General features: G+C 39.1%; 1 long non-coding RNA gene across 4 annotated transcripts; it reads left to right on the top strand.

Moving 5' to 3' along the window:
- The first annotated feature begins 1,455 nt into the window (after window positions 1–1,455).
- LOC119729333 lies at window positions 1,456–10,164 on the top strand. Of its 4 annotated transcripts, none has more exons than XR_005271226.1 (5): window positions 6,777–6,853; window positions 7,080–7,207; window positions 7,358–8,297; window positions 8,494–8,628; window positions 8,786–10,164. It is a non-coding gene; the product is annotated as an uncharacterized LOC119729333 (long non-coding RNA). The 4 variants fall into 4 exon arrangements; XR_005271231.1 differs by having other exon boundaries at window positions 6,794–6,853; window positions 8,060–8,297; XR_005271232.1 differs by lacking the exons at window positions 6,777–6,853; window positions 7,080–7,207 and adding an exon at window positions 1,456–1,822 and having other exon boundaries at window positions 8,060–8,297.
- Window positions 10,165–20,424: the final 10,260 nt, after the last annotated feature.

The raw sequence follows: 20,424 nt of genomic DNA, 5'->3' as shown, positions 1-20,424 counted from the left end.
TGTGCCCCCCTTGAGCATAAAATGTGCCGGCCCCCTCGAGATAAAAACAAAACTGGCTCTAAAATTTCGGATAATTTGTTTTCCCAAAATGGTATAGCCTGAGAGTTCTGATATGAGCGGGGAATATGAAAATCCGAGCCCTAAAACCTCTACAATGGGCCTTGAAAATGGGCACATTATAAATTCAACCGGAAATACGTCAAGCACCAAGCATTGGAATTTTCAAGTCAGAATTTCTGTCTCTTAACATAGATGACATCATCAGGGGGCCCACTTTGTTGGGGAATGGATAGGTCGATACACAATTTGGTTGAGGACTGTGTTTACCGTGACTGTTTATTCCACAACAATATTTTAATACACATTGATTGATTGAACTGGTTACAGTGAACTGAGACAAAGAGAACTGGGTGAACTGAAATAGACTAGAATAGAAATGGAACAGAATTGGAATTGAAACAGAATTGAAACAGAATGAGATAGGCCTACTGCTAGTGGAGCAGCACTTACATACTGGTGGAAACAGGAAGTCTTGAGAATAAGAAATACTTAAGAATGGGGAAACTTAGTCATATCATGGAGGAATGTTCTTATTCCTCCATGGTCATATCGTGGTTTCCTTAAGTCTCAGAAAAATGACTAGGAATGAGTAATACAGTTCCTTAAAAATGTAACTTGGTTGTACTAAGAAGCAAATACTTGTGTGTGGGCAGTGAAGGTCATTTGCTCTGTATAAAAGTATAGGGACTACACATTGCATAGGCACTGTGTGGGTGTATGTGTATACAAGGAAAACAATGAGTAATGCATTCAAGAGAATTAATCATTAAAAAGTTCAAAAGGAACATTGACAATTAAAGTGTGATAATTAACTGAAAATTAAGACGAATTGATAATTTGAAAACGCTACAACTTCATGTAAATATCTGCTCGGTCACCATGGCGTCTGCATATTACATCCCTACTGATGAGACTATGCATGCAGTATATTCCACCAGATACAGAACCAGAATAAAATGGCCGGTTTCGAAGAGCGCTCCAATTTTTTTAAAAACCGGGTACCAGCCCAGCCCCCCCCCCATTTGATTTTACGGAGACCAAGTGTCCGGTGAAAAAAACATGTCGACATCAAGTTCAGCACGGATGTGTCCCCCCCCCCCCCCAAAAAAAAACCCCAGCTGGATACGCTGCTACACCAACGGAAGATGCCTTTTATTGAGCAAGTGCCCCGGTGATGCGACTGTAACCGGTCAGTCCAAAAATTCAACCCCCAAAAGTGGGTGCAGTACATTTTGTTTTCGTCCTTTACAAATTTATTTAAACAGGCAATTGTTTTCAACTCATGTTGATCAGTATAAAACTGTGCCACGTACCCTCTAAGTAAGTCTCGTGACCAAAATGAAATCGCCCATCGGGATTACGTCATTATCATTCTATCCGATTCTCATTTCTAACCCAGGCTTGTGCTGAATGCACATTATGCAAATAACGTGTTTAGAAGATTTCCACTCAGACTCCAGCCCTATTGTTACATTCATGCCTCGCTGATCACCATGGTACAGCGACCTAGCGTGCACGGGCTTTATCTTAAGCTGTTGTTTCGGTGCTGGGCTAAGCCTTCATTACTGTCGTTGTGCTCCTCACGCTCACTGCATGCAACTCATTACGCTGTTCAAAATTATCATTTTGGCTCTGTATGAAATTGTTTATTCTAATTGAACGTGCGCATTGTGTCCAATTTATATTGTATTAACAAAGACATCGTTACCATTTACTACAAGATCAACACCAAGAGGGGCAATGTCTTCAAGAGTAGAAAGAGGTACGTTACATGTCTCTGATTAATGTACATGTGTATAACGTGTGTAAGTTCTGGTAAAAGTAGAGTTTTGTCACCTGAAACAGAGAACTCCTTAAATTTCATTGGATGTTAAAAAAAGTTTACATAGAAGATAAATTACAGCAGAATTAAGGTTGAACGAAAATTATTATTTTATTCAATAATAATGCATTGCCAATAGGAATTTGACACGTGCAGTGACATTGTGTTCGCACGTGGGGAGAAAATACAATTTCGAAAGAATTCGTCAGACACGTGCAGTGACATTGCGTTCGCACGTGAAACAGTTGAAGGGTAGCATTCCAGTGGAAAGCTTTTTCTTCTTCAAATTGTTGTCCCTGAATAATTAGTAAACTCGCTAATTTACACCAGTATTTTCAATGATAAACCTGTGACAGTGTCTCCTTCATTGTCACATTGACTTGCAGGTCTTATGTAACTCCCTTTCTGGAGAAGGTTAGAAGACGCTTTCCACCTCAGTCTCAGAAACTAAAAAATAAATTGAAACAATATAAAACCTAGTCAACATTCTGGGCAAAACGTTAGTGCAAGTGATGCAAACAATTAATTAGGTTTTTTTGTATGTTAAGTTGGGAGGAGTGCAGACGCTGCAGGCGTGCATTATGCAGCATCCGCAAAGCAAAGCAGCTGCTGGATCTGTAGGAGTGTTAGGATAATGTTATAGGCATTTAGATTCGGCGAAATATTCTCATACGCGTTTAGAAACCTCCGCACCGCGTTCTATCGCTTTTCCGTTCGACAATAAGGCATATTCATACGTAATGTTCGGCAAACTCGTGGTTTGTTTTTTTTTGGCTTGACCGGAGACGATTTGGTACGAAGACCGTGAAGGGACATGGGAGTTATTTAGTTTTTTTTTTCATAATACTATTACGTATGTGTTATTGTCACGTACGTACGTAACTCACGCACGTACTTGAATATTATCACGTACGTAGGTAATATTATCACGTAGGGCCCACGTGATAATTATTACGTACGTAGGGCCCACGTGATAATTATTAAGTACGTATACACAACGTATACTCGTTTAAGGATACACGTATTATCACTTACATATGCAATACATGTACGTACGTAATATGTACTTATTTATCAGGTATGTACGCAATAATAATACTAATATTGCGTTAGTACGTAACATTATATTATCACGTACGTATGTGATAAATTAAATGTATCACGTACGTACGTTGTGATTGTCATATGTATAGTAGTAGGCCCTAAATAAGAACAATGTGTTCATCTCCTCTTGGTCTTCGTACCCACGTATCCGCATATCCGCATATCCGCGTACCTGCGTAATCGCGCGATTTCGTGTACCATACTTCGAAGTGATAAAATCTAGGGAACTGTTTTAGCAAAGTGCAATGAACAGTGTTAGGGAAAACGAAGCTAAAGAAAATTAGGAAGCAAGCATAGCCCGCTGCGAGCATGCGCACATGGAGCCTGCAGGCAGTGCGATGGGGAGTTAAGAGGTTTTCTAAAAAACAAAAATATATATATATATATAATGAGTAACACTGTCCCCCTAAACTATAAACTTGAAAGTACTGGTGTATTTTATTTTATTTTCGCTATTAAGAAACTTCACTCGCAAATTCTAAGTCGATTTTGTAATTGATTGAGAGTCATTTTGTGATGTTTTATCGATTAGCTGGAATGCTGCCCGCTATACGGACATTGGCTGGTACTTTGCCCAACTCAAAACAATAATTAAACAAAGTTAGTAAAACAACTACAGAAAGTGGCAATGCCTGGTGCGTTGTCCACCAACGACGATATAATTTCTTTATAATTGTATAATATGTTTAAGAGCAAACAAGATTCATAATATCTAGGCCATCGGCAATTGACAGTGACCATGCCTGGTGCAGTGTCACTTGTAAGGGACACCCTCTTCGGTGCATATTAGTAGCGCCGATTTCCAAGAGGCCCCTTCCTTCAGAAGAACTTGAACATTAAAACTTAAACCATTGAACAAAAACACGGAAGGACGTTACTACTTAAATAGCCATACATAGAAAACTGTTGGTTAATAATTAACACTTATTCCTCGATGAGCTCTCTGTTAAGGTGACATATACGCTCTTATAGTAACACAAAAAAGGTCAAAAAATCTGGGGATTAACAGCGTCTGTAAAAGCGCCGCATTGTCTATACTTCGCTAGTCTGCCGTGAGCAGTGAGGACACAGTTGACAGTTGACCATATTTTAATGATCGTAGTAAAATCAAAAGTCATAACTTTGGTTAATTATACTTTGCATAAATTTGTATAAAAGACATTTTTAATCTGTGAAGAGCTTTTTAGCTCGGTTCATTATTAAGCTTATCTGTGAGTAAAAAAATGCTTACAGAGAGAATGACTTTTGAGGGAAAAAACTCGAAAGTAGATTGTATTTTGTTGCATTGTACATGTTGCATGTTTGATTTTTTTCCCTTTGTGTGCATTACTCTCTGTGTGGTGTGATTTTTTTTAATGGTATCCGTCTGTTGTCTCTGACAATAGACAAAATTAAAAATTTTTAAATCAAATTAATCGTTGCGGCTACGAAAATGTCAAATCGTTAAGCAAAATCGAAGCAGAAGTTGAAAGGAATAATACTTAAAATCAGTGTTATTTTTTCTGAACTGCAATACGTCGGGCAAAAAATGTTACGGTTTTGAAGAGGCAAACCTCAAATTGACGAAAATACGAAATCAACTTAAAAATGTTAGGCAGTATTGGAATAAAAAATACCTACCCGGATATTTACTTGACTACGCGTATGACGAAAACGGAAAACAAAATACAAATCGGTCCAAAATAAATTGGAGCGAAAATCACATCGTAATCGAATTTTTTTTTCCGAAAAAAAAATCACTCCGCTTTCTACGTGTAGGCCTACACGCTAGGAAAATGATGAAAATAACGCGAGGAAAACATCACGGCGTTAGTGAGAGTAAAAATACCCGAAATCAGTATTATTTTTCTTGCCATAAAGTAAACAAAATGGGTTATCGAAATAACAAATCAAAATGACGAAAATAACGGCATAAAAATTAATCATCCGCAACGAGAGAAGTAAATACATGTACATGCAAATTGGTGCAATTGGTACATTGCCTCAAAAAGTCGGAAAGCGAATATTGGCAAACGGTGGGAAAATGACGGCAGCAAAAGAAAATGAAATTGACGAAATTACGAGAAAAAAATCACACCATAATGAACAAAATATCTGTTTAGAAAATGACTGAATTTCAGTTATATACAGCGGTATTTCAAAAACATCAAAATTGTTGGCATTGTCGAAAAGTGCCTTCAAAAAGACCTAATTGCCGCCCCCCACCAAAAAAGGTACATTGTGAAAGGGTACAACTTATTGGCAACCTGCCGTTATCGGTGTCGGCACATGTTCGTGTGCATTATGACAAAAAAGATCATGTCTGTTTTTAAAAGTAAATAGTGGAAACATGGGTAGAATCGTGTAGTTTCTAATTGGTAACAAGTGGCCTTATTACAGGTAGGCTTAGACATAATGCTTTGGAATGTTTCACTTCAGTAACAAATGGGCTAGGCCCAGTGTTTTCGTAACCCTGTTCACTAAGGAAAGAGTTGCAGCTTTCATCAAAGAAACTGATGACCTAAAAGTTGAGACTGCATAGATGAGCTAGGCTGCTTTGTCTGGACGAAAATCAACCCTCCAAGGCTCCAACAGCCTCATCACACAGAAACTCAGGAACCGGAAGCAGGGAGGAGGACCGACAGATGAACGGATGACCTGCTTGCTGGGCTACCCATTACTGATTCTTGAGGTTAGTTTACATGTTGGCCTCCTCTTCGCAGGATCAATCAAGTCACAGAACTCATCAAAATGGGCGATCTGACTCTGTTATAATGTTCTTCCACACACGAGTTCTGGTAGCGGGCTTTGCTTTGTGGGGTTAATTCAATGTTTTCTTTCCCCTTTCTAGCCCTGGCATGAATACAGCTTAATAATTCAAATGTTTTCTTTCGTATCATTTCAGAAAAATGAGGACCACTGACTGATGAGGGAATTGCTTTACTGAGATTGATGAGCCTGCCTCAAGACATCGTCAGGGCTCCAACAGCCTTATCACACAGAAACTCGAGGAACTGGAAGCAGGGAGGAGGACCAACAGATGAACGGATGACCTGCTTGCTGGGCTTCCCATTACCGACTATCAGGTTTGTGTACATGTAGCCTACTTAAACAGAAACAATCAAGAACTAAAATCAAAATGGGCAATCTGGCGCTCTTCTATGTTCGTCTACAAACAACGAGTTCTGGTAGCGGGGCTTTGCTTTCTGGGGTTATTCAATGTTGTCTTTCCCCTTTCTAGCCCTGGCACGATTACAGCTCAATAAATCAAATGTTTTCTTTCGTCATTTGAATCCTTTCAGAAAAATGAGGACCACTGACTGATGAGGGAATTGCTCTACTGGGATTGATGAGCCTGCCTCAAGACATCGTCAGGGCTCCAACAGCCTCATCAAACAGAAACATGAGGAACCGGAAGCAGGGAGGAGGACCGACAGATGAACGGATGACCTGCTTGCTGGGCTTCCCATTCCTGATTAATAGGTTAGTTTACATGTAGGCCTCCTCTTAACAGGAACAATCAAGTCACAGAACTAATTTAAATGGGCGATCTGACTCTGTTATTATGTTCGTCCACAAACGAGTTCTGGTAGCAGGGCTTCGCTTTGTGGGGTTAATTCAATGTTTTCTTTCCCCTTTCGAGCCCTGGCACGAATACAGCTCAATAATTCAAATGTTTCCTTTCGTTATTTGAATCCTTTCAGCAAAGTGAGGACCATTGACTGATGAGGGAATTGCTTTACTGATATGAGGATGAGCCTGCCTCAAGACATCGTCAGGGCTCCGACAGCCTCATCAAACAGAAACCCGAGGAACCGGAAGCAGGGAGGAGGACCGACAGATGAACGGATGACCTGCTTGCTGGGCTTCCTATTACTAATTCTTGAGGTTAGTTTTAAGCAACATGTACCTAAAGAATGAGCAGAAACAAGTAATCAAAATGGGTGATCTGGCGCTCTTCTATGTTCTTCTACAAAATAAAGAGTGCTGGTAGTGGGGCACTGCTTTGTGGTGTTAATTCGAACATTTCTGCCCCCCTCCTCTTGCTCTACCTTTAAGATATTTCTTAATAATAATTCGGATATTTTCTTTCGTCATTTGAATCTTTTTACAGACATGAGGACCACTGACTGGTGAGGGAATTGCCCTATGATGGATGAGCCTGCCTCGAGCTGCCATAAGCTGGGAGAACCGACGGTTGACTGACTCTGCCTGCTTGGTTGGCCATCACCGATTCTTGAGGTATGTTTACTTGAAATGAGACCATGCAAATGTAGGCCTACACTTAAATTTGTTATTCCTTTAATACTATGTCACCTCTTACGATGCTTGGTTTCCTCTTTAAATATTAATTCTAAATTTTGCTAGTTTACTATTTTTGTCATTTTTTAGAAGATGAGGACCGCCAAGCTTGGATGAGACTGGAAAATTACGAAGCTGCTCTATCTGGACAAGGGTGCCCTCATCAGACACTTTCCAATTTGCGGAATATTGGATCCAAAATCAGACTGCATATTATTTTGCATTATTATAAAACATAAAAACGACAAAAATACGAATTCTTACGCCAAAGTTACCGCTATAATTGGAAGAAATAATAGCTTAAATCACTGTTACTTGTTAACTTTCCTGAGATACCTATACCTGAAATATTTGACAACGAATATGACGAAAATTGAAGAAAAAAATCAAATGTGTGTAAAAACATTGCAGTGAAAATCATATCAAGAGCGGATTTTCTTCTCACCCTCACAGAAATGCTTCTCCGCTTCCAACAAGTGGCTGAGAAAATGATGAAATTTACGCCGAAAATAACTGAAATCAGTGTTGTTTTTACCTTTACTGCGACACCTACCAGAAATATTTGACTAAACGCGTGTGACGAGTTATATGCAGTTTCCAAAGCAACCTGCCATTATCAGCGTCGGCACATTATGACAAAGTAATCGTGTCTGTTTTAAAAAGGAAATAATGGAAACATGGGTAGAATCGTTTGGTTTCCATTGGGTCCTACCCATGACCTGGTTATAGGTAGGCTTAGACATAATTATTGGCTACATTTACAATGTTTCACTTTAGTAACAAATGGGCTAGGCCCAGTGTTTTCGTACCCCTGTCCACTTAGGAAAGAGTTGCAGCTTTCATCAAAGAAACTGATGATCTAAAAGTTGAGACCAACTGGATGAGCTAGGCTGCTTTGTCTGGACGAAAATCAACCCTCCAAGGCTCCACAGCCTCATCACACGGAAACTCGAGGAACCGGAAGCAGGAAGGAGGACCGACAGATGAACGGATGACACGCTTGCTGGGCTTCCCATTACTGATTCTTGAAGTTAGTTTACATGTAGGCTTCCTCTTAGTCACAGAACTCAAAATTGGTGATTGGCGCTTCTCTGTGTTCTTCCACAACGAGTGCTGGTATAGCGTTGTGTTGCTTTGTGGGGTAAAAATCGAAGTTTTCTTTCTCCTTGCACATATTTCTTAATACTATTTCAGATAATTTTGTTTCGTCATTTGAATCCTTGTAGAGAAATGAGGACCACTGACTGATGATGGAATTGTCTTACTGAGATGAAGATGAGCCTGCCTCAAGCCATCGTAAGCTGGGAGGACCGACGATGGACTGACACCGCCTGCTGGCCTGGCCATTACTGATTCTTGAGGTGAGTTTACTTTGAAAACGAAAAAAGACCAGGGTATGAGGATTATAATTCGTATTCCTCTGATTGTAGTTTGTCCCTCCTACAAAATCCACAGTGCTTGATTTCCTAATATATTTATATATATTTTAAATTTGCTTGCTTATTTTGTCATGTTTAGGACATGAGGACCACCAAGCTTGGACGAGACTGGACAATGACGAAGCTGCTCTACTGGACAAGGATGCCCTCATCGGAAACTTGAGTTAAAAAACTAGCTTGCACAATATGAAATGATAAATCAGACTGCATAATGCAACGTCATTAATGTTATACACTAAGGCAACAACAATAAAATAAAATGAAAAGTAATTTTGATTTCATTAAATTATTTACCGGATACTGCAACAGACAGTTAACAATGGACAATAATGGAAACTTGCTGAAAAATTATTGTAAGGGTAATAATTTGTCACTGGCTTTTTTAGCAGTGCCATGTCTGGGAGAAGGGATGTTCCTTTGATCTGTCCTGGGTCATCCAAAATTATTGCATCAATAAGTTAATAATTTCATACTCCTTACCTTTAATGCATTCAATTGGATCTTCTCGGTAAATTATAACCGAGGTCTCGCCTAAGGCTTTCTATCTGCTTTTTGTTCAGTTGACAATGGAGAATTTTGCTCTATAAATTTTATTTGATATTGAAAGTGCATTTTTAAGAAAACCAATTTAAGTCATAAGAGTTTTGAAAGATTTCAAAAAGGATTAATTTATTGTTTAAAAACTGAAGAAATGAAACAAACTTTATTTAATTTAACGATTTTAACAAGACTTCGGTTTAACTAAAACGTGACTTTCTTTCCATTGTATATTTATTAGCAACACAAGAACGTTAAATTTTTGGGAAAATTTAAAGAATAAACTGTTCTGGAACTTCTATCCATCAAAATGCATTGCAACAGGTACAAGTGACACTCAAATTACATTTGTGTTTGTCCTTTTGTGATTAATTTCATTGCACTTTTTTTACTCGTTTTATTTTTTACTTCGTATGCACAATTGTTTTTCTTGGTGGTTTTGCACGTCTTTTCACTTCCTCATTAATAATTAACAAACCTCACAAAAGGATAAACGCAATGTATATCGAGTGTTGAACTTGCCTCGCATCAAATATTTTTTTTCACATAATAGCTTAATTAGACAAAACATAGTCCTGAAATGTTTCAAAATAATCTAGGAATTTCTTTTGGAGGGGGGGAGGCATTCCCAAGTTTTATCTTCCCTTTTTAAAATCTTATTCACAAAATGGCGAAATACAAAAACCTGGCTTCACCGTGTACAGTCATGTAGTCGTTGCTTATGTAATAATCATCTATTATATTATAAAGTGATTATTAATTTCTCAAATTTATTGGCCTTCTGCCCAACTTTTTTCCTCATTTGGAATCTTTTGTATTTGTTTGTATGAATTGGTTTAAATATTTGTATGTCAATAAGACTAAGGAATTTAACAAAATAAATAAAACTTGAAAGATGTGAGACATAGTCTTGATATCCTTGGAAGGTTGTCAGTATTTTGCCTATTTTTGTTTTAGTTGTTGGCGGGGGAAGGTCAAGTAACAAAACCCAGCTGAAATGACGTTTTATTATTTATTGGTGATGGGGGCGGGGTGCGCACATAAAGGCACGTCAGAGAATATAAAATAATTAGGTGTTTTTGTAAGGGAAATCTTTACTCTTAAACGGAAATAAAAAAAATCTCCTAGTCTTCTAGGTTCTACCTTTTAAAGGGAATGTACATCATTGGCGTGAGCTGTAATTTTCAGAAATGAACTATTTGAGGGGTTAGTATAATATATCAAATATTGTTACACAGACATGTTTGAAGTTTTGTGTTCGAAAATGCTGGAAAAACCAAGAAAAACAAAAATGTTTAAGTAGTCTGGTTCCTTGACTCCACTAAAGATAAAATGGATCAGTGTATAGATGCCGGAAATTGTAAGGTAAGGGAACCAGTCTAGCTGGCCTGCACCCGTTCATGAACATGTAACCAATAGCAAACAAAATTTGGACTGAAAAAGAGTAAAGTCGGAGCAGTAGTTGAAAAATAGTTAGGTTTTTCCAACGGTAGACAGCCGACCACCGTTGGAAATGTATACAAAAATGCCATTTTCTTGAAAATGACTTCACACCAGGTGCCATAATTTTACAGGATGCTTTAGACTGTCATTTACCGACATCCTAGTAAGGTATTTCGTAAAAACTTGGTAGTTTTATTATTCGATGTTTGCAAATGTTGTATATTCCCTTTAAGATTGTCCATCAAAAGACCCGAATTTGCATACGCCGGCCAAATCACAATTTGCATGCCCCCATGGGCTTTTAAAAAGAACTTTTGCAAATGGGAAAGACACTTTGGAAACATCCAATCAGTCTGGATATGCTTCATGAATGTCTAAATGAACGAGCAAATTTTTTAACAGTATTTAATTACTATTATTTTTCGATGTGGTGGTGGTGGTGGTGGTGGTGGGGGGGGGGGGGGGGGGGGGGGGGGTCGCTGGGGGTGGCTGGGGGGGGGGAGCGCTAGACAGAAGATATATCAGAAGTGGCGCAATATTAAAAACCGACAGCGGGCGCAATAATTTTGATTAGGGTTTCAAAAATTTCTACGCGAGTCGTTAATTTGCATAAAAAGTGCCCCACAATTTTTTGTACAAAAACGAGACCGTCTAGTTTAAAAATCGGTGGAATCGTGCTAGTATAGCCGAGGATCATCTCCCTAGCTTTTGGGCTATTATCTAAAAGCAGATTTGATAAAAATTAGGGTCCACAAATGGGTCCTATTTGCACAAGAAAATGTAGGGATGCCATTGGTAACTTTGGCAGTATGCAGGCTCAGCATTACCGGCAGGCTTCAACCCCATTACGGACACACTCTCGCAAAATGTGGTTCGGCAGCTTTCTATACAAAAACCTCGTTGGCTCGGGTTTGGTGCGTAAACCTTATCAGTCAGCCGATCACGCTAAATTGACTTCGGCCAAACCGCAAGTCCCTTCATAAGGAATGAGTTAACCGGACCATTTTTTCCAAGAGTGTGTCTCTAAGGCCAAAAAAAAAAATAAGTCGGTCTCTGGTCAGCGCGCGCGTCAATTTTAATCATGCGCGTCAATCTTTTTTTCCCCAAAAATGTTCTGCGGTAGCTCCAACAGCGCCCTCTATTGCCGTACCTCCTCAGTTTTTTTTTACCAAAGAGCACCAAGGAATGGGAAATTGCTTCAAGGCAAATGATCGAGAGCACCAAGGCAAATAATGGTGGACAAATGTTGGCCTCTATGGAAGACATGATCTCATTTTTGAAGCGAATTTTAATGTTGGCCTCCATGGAAGACATGATCTCAGTTTTGAAGCGAATTTTATGGTGCTGCACGTGTGACTACTCAAAAAATAGAATTAATATCGATAGACTACAATATGAAGTTCTTCAGAGCCGTCCTTGGAGTTTATACAAAATAATTATGCTTATCCAAAAATAAACGTTTTTATGTTTTTTTTTCTTTGCATGGGCATAATAAAATTCTGCTCTGAGCTAACGAAAGGTTTGTGGCTACACTGTAGGCAATGTTAATATGCTTCATAAAGATATTGAAGGGAAAAAAACCAATAAAATACGGAAAAAAATTGAAGTAGAATATTATTACTGAACGCTTCGTCTGATTTAGTAATATAACTAGCCTTCTAAAGTGATTCTCATTTTGAATGAGAATTATGAATTATGATTGAATCAAATCAGTCGCTTTTTGAACGTAAATCAATTTGAAATGCTAGTGCCCCCCCCGAGGTCCGACCCACTCAAAAACTACTGTCGCAGCAAGCGTGGCCGCGTCTATTTTGAAGGTTTATATAGGGTGCAGCCTAGTAATTAAATTCCCATAGACACCAATGATAAATGCCCATACTTACACACATTTAAAAAAAAAAAAAACATTTTCATAACTTCCACAGGTGTTCAGCCTGCACAGAAAAAGAAAGATGTTGAACATGCCGTCTTTCATTTTCTTTTTCAATTTTTGGTGGGTTGACCAATGACTTTTAGGATTTTTTTTAACCAAAGAAGAACACCCCTAAAATGAATGATATTTCCCAAACTCCTAAAGCAGCCATGAAAAGAATACCTTTATAAACATTGCGGAATAATGCTACTTTCGGACCCAATGCATTCCAAATGTTCAGAATTGGATGCCCCAAATCTAGGCCAGAGGTGCAGAGCCATATGTCTTCCATCCCCCAATTCCATGGCTCTCAGAACTCTCTAATGTAGACTATTTTGAATGTATATCACATATTCATTAGCTCGGCGAACGAATTTTTGGCCTTTTGACTAATAGTTGCATCATTTAATGAACCTGAAAGTTTGCTGTTTTCCCCTGGTAGGGTTATCAGAGACATCAGACAAATATTAGGTAAAAAAAAAAACAGTTTGCAGGAGTCTTATTCGTTTTCATGTCTTTTATTGTGTTAGTTTGACAACAAAATAAAAGCTTCTTTCTTTAGGTTTATTGTATTTGTTTTGAAAAATAGGGAATTCACTCACGTATAGAAGCTTTCTTTAAAAACAAAACAAAAACAAAAAAAACATGGCGAATCTACAGGAGGAGTGTGTCGTTATCATTCGTTAACCTTTATTTAATTTACTGATTTATTTGTGAATATACAGAAATGCACTCCAAGGGTGGTACATGATTCAAACATTATCAATGCTAACACAGATATAATTGTTGGAGTTACCAGAACACGTGAAGGCTTAAAGCACACAAGGTGATAAAATGAAAGGAATAAAGTTTGCCTTCCTGACATCCAGAACGTTAAGGTTCTATCTTTGCTAATATGAAAAACTTTTTATATCGCCATGATAATCTGTCATTTTGGACACCTGCCCAATTTCATGGCCCTGCTTACCGTTACCGAAAAATCCCTGCTTACTATAGCAGAAAATTCCGTGCTTACGGTAAGCGTATTTCACGCGTTAGAAGGATTTTGTTTCTTCTGCGCATGCGTATATCCCGTAACTAAGGAGTCTGCGCTTACGGTTTAGCACATAATTTTTCTGCTAGCGCGGTTAGCACAAAATTTGTGGCCGTAAGCGCAGCGCCAAGAAATTGGGCCCTGATAAATCTAAGCAGCACAAATTCCTATATACGTATAATTTCCATGTTTAAAGGGCCCATGAAATGTGGTTTATTAATGCAATTCTTGAAAATTCATCTTTATGTCCCAATAACCTTATTTTCAATTTTTGTTCTGCCGTTTTTCAAGGGTATTTTGGTGCCTTTTTATGCCAATGCCAATTTCCATATTCATAAGCAAAAGCTTGATGTCATACTTTGCAATTGGTTTGTGCACAGAAAGTTGCCAGAATGTTCGATATTTCGCTGCTTCGTAAACTTTCTTTTCTTTGGTGATTCGTTGTTGTGTCAGTTCATAGCAGTAAGCCAATGAGCAAACTTTTCTCAGCAATGTTTTCAATGAGCAAATGTTTGGGTTCACAATTTCAATAGAAAACATAAAATATCCACAGTGTCTTACTGAAATGACATCACAGCAACTGCGCCCTCCGTTGTCCGGAAAAGCATGAACTAATTGAAATGTTTAAAGAAGTGCACTTTTCAGTAAAATTAATCAAAAACAGAATTCAATTAGTTTTCATCCACTTAAGAGGATTAGAAAGTAGCACAAAATAAGTTCCTAAAATCTTTTCACTTCATGGACCCTTTAATGTAACAAATTAAAGAGACGCGATACAGCGTCCGTTATAGAACGTTTCCGTTAATGTTAAACCTCGTCCGGTCTGCATGTTTGAAAAGCACCATTATAAACCCGAATTACCTCCTTCTAACTGCAAATAACGCATGATACCATATTCGAGCCCCCCCCCCTCTAAAAAAGGGCATTTTAATTTGCACTATTTACTTACAAATTGGACATCGAACCACTAAAGAATGCAATCGCGTTTAATTATGATATAGTTAAATATCAATTTATTGGCGGTTATTGTATTGATATATGAAAATTGAGTTCAGTTTGTAAACGTGTTTTGGTGGAAAGAAATTGATAAACTAGTTTTACTCTATAATAAAAGCGTCATCTGAGGCCCGACCGGACTGTTATTCGTGGTTTCGGCTTACAGTTCATTTAAATGTAGTGGCGGCCAATAGGCTTAATGGCCGATCAATTATAATAATTCCCGTGAATGTAGGCTTCCATTCGGAAGACACGTTATCAACAAATATAGTAAAGAGACAAAGTAGAGAAAGATTTCCACACCTGGACATCACTTGTCACAAACCCTATGAGACTGGTCTGAACATTTCTAAGTGTTTTCTCAGTACATGCTTCAATATTTTCCATGCTAAACTTGACTTTTTAGAACATATTATCACTTTCTGATGGCTGATTAGATGGGTCACTGCAGGGAAAAGTAAGTGATGGCCAGGTATGGGAATCTTTCCCAAGGTAGGTTTTTGTCTCCCCAATGTTTCAACTCCTATTTGTGGGCAAAGCGTCATCGATTTCTCTTGATGGGAAACCCAAATTTACAAAGAAAATGTAGGATAAGGTTAGGTTTAGGGTTACTTGTCATTAAAGTTCAATTGTTTGTGAGTGCAAACGTTTATTAGTCCTCATAAGGTACCATCTCCCTTCATTTAAATCACATCGATTATTAAAGAGACCAAAAAAAAAAAAAAAACACTCATCTTAACGACTGTTTGATGTGCATCTAGAGAAATGCAGCACATGTCTTGATCGTGTGGTTTTGTGCCAACATTGGAGATGATAATAACATAATCAGTCGTTGCAAAAATATTACGATTTCTTTACTGGCCATAACACACGCCGTGTTTATACGTAGTTTCTGGCGCCATGTGACCCCTTTGCAAAGCCCAGCAGAAGTTGCAGAGAGACCTGTATATGACTTGATTTTCACTGCACACCGGTTCATATGCAACCTTGCACTCCGCCAATGGAAGTGGATTCCTGAATTTCCGACAATTAGAGTTCTATCAAGGAAAATTAAACAATAAGTAACGTAAACGTTATGAAATATTCGATATTTGAATACGTCGTCACCGTTTTGACGTACAGTTGCAAAACTGAGTTTTGTGAAAATCGCGTTTGAAGTTGGTCGATTTTTCAAATCGTATTTCGTGTATAATTCTCCCCAAAATCGGAAACTATATAACTGAGTCGATAGCCCAGTTGCTAAATAGCCACAATCAATTTCCTTTGTCCATAAAATCATGTTTAATTAGTAAGACATTATTTATTAAAGTTATTCGTCACTTCGTCAAAACGGAAAATCTACTTCGTCACACAGTGCGCGCGAATATAAAAATTTATACATTTTCGTAAGCAAATTCGTCACTTCGTCAAAACGCAAATCATGGAAGCCACATCAATCTAAATATAGCACACGTGTAAATCAATGAGACTATTAAAGTGACGAATAGATATTCGTCACTTCGTCAAAACAAACAACTTAGTGTTTTGCACTTTCATCATACTTTGTGTAATTAGCGCAATTAACAAACGATTTAAGTTATGTCTCAAAATTTGGTGATGATGTAGAGGATGTTATAAAATGTTAGAATATTCAAAAATCTCAAATTCCTACAATTTCGGTTTGGAGGGATTCGTCGCTTCGTCAAAACGGTGACGACGTTTCTACAGCATTTATAGCTCGGTTTCCCACTTAAAATAAATGTGGGGACTCGTATAGATTTAAAAAAAAAAACACCCAAAAACAACCATACATTCGCTGTAAGAACGTTAGTGAATGTCCGATAGGCAGTTCCAAATATAAAGCCCATTCATTCGCTGTATACATCTCTAATATTGAAAAAAAAACACATACACACACCGACACATTCGCTGTACAATCGTTTGTGAATTTCTAATATCTAATACCAAAAATAAAAGCCTACGAAGCTGACTGTCTAATATCCAATGTGGAACTTATACTTTACAAGATTAGCCTGTGCGTAACCAGTTTTTGGTGAAAACTTATATATCTATATACAGGGTGTATAAAAAAAAAATGGGCTGAATACGTAAAATTCGTCACCGTTTTCACGAAGAGCCACATATGTCAAAAATTTCCATTTTTTTTCGATTTTGATTTTTTTCAATATTTTGCTTTAAAACAATGTACTTAACCATTTTGACATGTTTTTGTAAGCAAAACATCATTAATTTCCAAGTTACATTAATGTTGCAAGGGGCCAAAATCTCGATAAATGAATTTTGTGTTTTCACGAAGAGCCACATACATTTGACCTTTTGAACGCGTACAAAACCCATTGCACGGAGATTACGTAAGAGTAGGTCAAATGAGATTTGCGTTTTCACGAAGAGCCACATAATCTTTGTTACATTTTCAGCTGCGCGCGCGAACTCACGCGCGCCTATTGAAATACACATTGAACAGAAAGGGCCAATAGACCGCTTGCAGATGCGTTCGATAATCGACGCGCGAAGGCGCGCGACGCCATGTTGTGGGACAGGCGTATATCTATCCATGCACATTTTGTCCCATAACATGGCGTCGTGCACCTTCGCGCGTCAATTATCGATCGCGTCTGCAAGCGGTCTATATCCGGTTCGTTAGTAAAAACGTCATACACGCGCGCACACCACTGATTACTAGCGCCCATTGGCTGCAAACGCTCGAGCTGCGTTAACTTCCGGTTCCAAGGGCGTTTTCGAATCCCAGTTCTTGACAACACTCGGGTTAACCCGACACGAGAACAGCAGTCTCGAACGTGACGAACAGACCCGAGAGGGCGTTCGCGGATCGATTTTTTCACTCCCCGGTTGATGGAGGGTTCGGCGAGGTGCAGCTTGAACAAAATGGCGGACTGTGCAGATTTGCTGTTGTTTTGTGGGTTTTTTTTTGGGGGGGGGGGGGCTAATACCCTAATGATTGGAATAAGAATACCATTATAGTGCAGGTCTGCAATTTCATCCCCTCATGTCCGGTTTTGCAACAGTCGTCCTCGTTCATTTGGAATAGGCCTAAGGCTGCATCCGAATCAACTGCCTAGAGCTAGGTCTAGGTCTGTGCCCATTGAAAATACGCGGAGACGCGCTGACAATAGACGTAGCCGTAGCTCTGGAAGCCCGTTTCGGACACGGCCTTAGTACAAATTCAGACGATTGTCGGCCATTTTGCATTGCCGCGATGCGACACGCACCCGCGCGTTCGTAACAACCAGCTCGAGAACACGTTCTCGTGTTACACGCGTGTTGTCAAGAACAGGATTCGAAAACGCCCCAATCGTGCAGAAAGTGCTGGAGGTGACGTCACACTAACGTACCGGATGTCGGAAACCTGAATTTGCGTTTTCACAAAGAGCCACATATCTTTACTAATTAATTTTCACTAATTAACTGCTGAATTAAGTCTTATTACTGGATTCATGTAAAAATTCAGCTCATATAGAATAGTGTGATGGTTTCCTTGCTTCACAAAGTTGTTGCAAAGTGGTACTTTTTGCAGTTTTAAAATTTGAGAAACTTCTTTTGCGATTATCTCGAAAACACTTTTTCTTCAAAATCGACATATGTGGCTCTTCGTGAAAACGGTGACAAATTATGAATTTGAGAAATATCAAAACTGCTCCCCAAGAATGGGTAGTTCATTGGCCTTTCGTTGATACCTTAGTTGCATCTCTTTATTCTTGGATAACCGAGCACCATTGATTTCAAAACAAACGCCAAAAACCCCTCTTTTTTCCACGTTTGTTGAAAATGTGTTGACATAAGCTGTCCAAAGAATGCGCTGTTGCTGTTGCATATACATTAAAAGGACTTTGTTGGAGATGTTGTTTCTCAACATGGTTCATCTTGTTGTCCATAATGAATCATTCCAAACATTTTTTTTCCGTCACAAACTAGCAATTCAATTTCAAAAATCTTTCAAACGTCGCTTGCAACGGGCATAGCCAAAACCATGCCAAGTTGGGCCGACGCCCAGGTTATGTTTTGGGTTAATTTTTTTGCATACGGTAGTTATTGTTTCAATGAGTAAACAAACAAATCTTTGAAATGAGTGATTAAATCATCAAACATTATATTCCATTGTATGCTCAAACAATTTCAGCATGTTTCACTCCTACATTCAATACATGATCCACAGCGACTGCGCATTTCTTTTGACAGCTGAATACGCCACTGTATCAGACAAACTAAGAACAAGTAGATGTGTGGCCTTGTGATGACGAACAGATGTCTTGAATGATCAATCATTCATGCACAACATTATTATGTACCATTTTATGCAAAAACATCTGAGCGTAATACCCCCGTCACACCGGAGGCGCGGTGCCACTACGGTTTCTGGTCAAAACCGCCATCTCCGTAGTGACACCAGCAGTAGTTTTTCATAGTTTTCCCCTACCCGTCAATACCCCCGTCACACCGGAGGTGCAGTGCCACTGCGGTGCTTGTACGGCATAAACCGCAGTGGCACCGCCATGATCGCCGTGGTTCCGCAGTGGTTCCGTCATTGATCGCCGTAGCACCGCGGAAAAGTGTCAAAACCGCGGACCTTCGCGATTGCACGGCGGTTGTACTGCGGAGGCACGGCGGTGATAGAGGTCCTACTGCGGTCCTTGTACGGTGCCACGGCGGTCATGGCGGTGCCGCGGCGATCCCACTGCGGATTGGCCTAACCCGCGGTGGCACTGCGGAAGTTTTGAACATGTTCAAAGTTTACGCCGTGCCACCGCGAAGGTCCGCGGTTTTGACAGTTTTCCGCGGTGCTACGGCGATCAATGACGGAACCACTGCGGAACCATGGCGGTGCCACTGCGGTTTATGCCGTACAAGCACCGCAGTGGCACCGCACCTCCGGTGTGACGGGAGTATAAGGAAATGAAATGCAATCATCTAATTGATGACCTTATTAAGGAAGGCTACAATACCCAGCTTTATTGTATTGAAGTAGGTAGTCGTGGGTTGATCTCACCAGACAATGAAAAGCGGTGACAGTCTGTTTTTCAGGCCAGTAAAAGGCAAAGTCAAAACTTAAAGGAACAGCTTAGCCGGATTTCCCTCCTTTCCAGATATACTATCTGGAATGCACGATACAACGGTGTCTGGGAAAATTGCCCTTATTTGTAATCCTTTTTAAGGTACTCTATTCTCGAAACCATTTTTATTCAAAGTCAAAACAATTCTTACTGCATTTTACCATTTTAGGATTTTCCTTACTGACCTGTCGACATTTTGCTCACGAAAATTTTATGAATTGTACCTTTTATCCAAAATTTATCTGTGACATTTTACCGAACTTATGATTTTTTTAGTAATTTTTGTTTAGTACATGTATGGTTTATATTTGTCTTTCTCGTTGTGTGTGTACCCTGCATGTGTTTTAGACTCTAAAACCGTGTCCTGGGTTTTGTGTACATTTTTGATGAAATAAAAAATGATTTACTAACATACTCCTTTTAGCGCACTGTCCACAGCAAATGTCAATGGTGCTTGCTCATCCGTGACTAAAGAGATGCAAATAAGGTTGCAATGAAAAGGTAATGAACTACCCTTTAAGATGGAGCCATTTTAACATTCCTCAAGTTTATAACTTTTAGATATTAGCTCATTTGTTTTGTATACACCATGCATAGGCCAACTTGAAAGCAACGGGCCGGATGACATGACTAGCCTGCACCTCCTGGATCGTCGTCATCGTCGTACGATTGTCGCTTTTATCTTTGTGATCTTCGTATCGTGGTTATACTCAAAATCATCGTCGTAA

This window comes from Patiria miniata, unplaced genomic scaffold (assembly GCF_015706575.1).
Source record: "Patiria miniata isolate m_02_andy unplaced genomic scaffold, ASM1570657v1 HiC_scaffold_1, whole genome shotgun sequence".
NCBI classification, from domain to species: domain Eukaryota; kingdom Metazoa; phylum Echinodermata; class Asteroidea; order Valvatida; family Asterinidae; genus Patiria; species Patiria miniata.
This window is presented reverse-complemented; position numbering and strand designations above follow the sequence as displayed.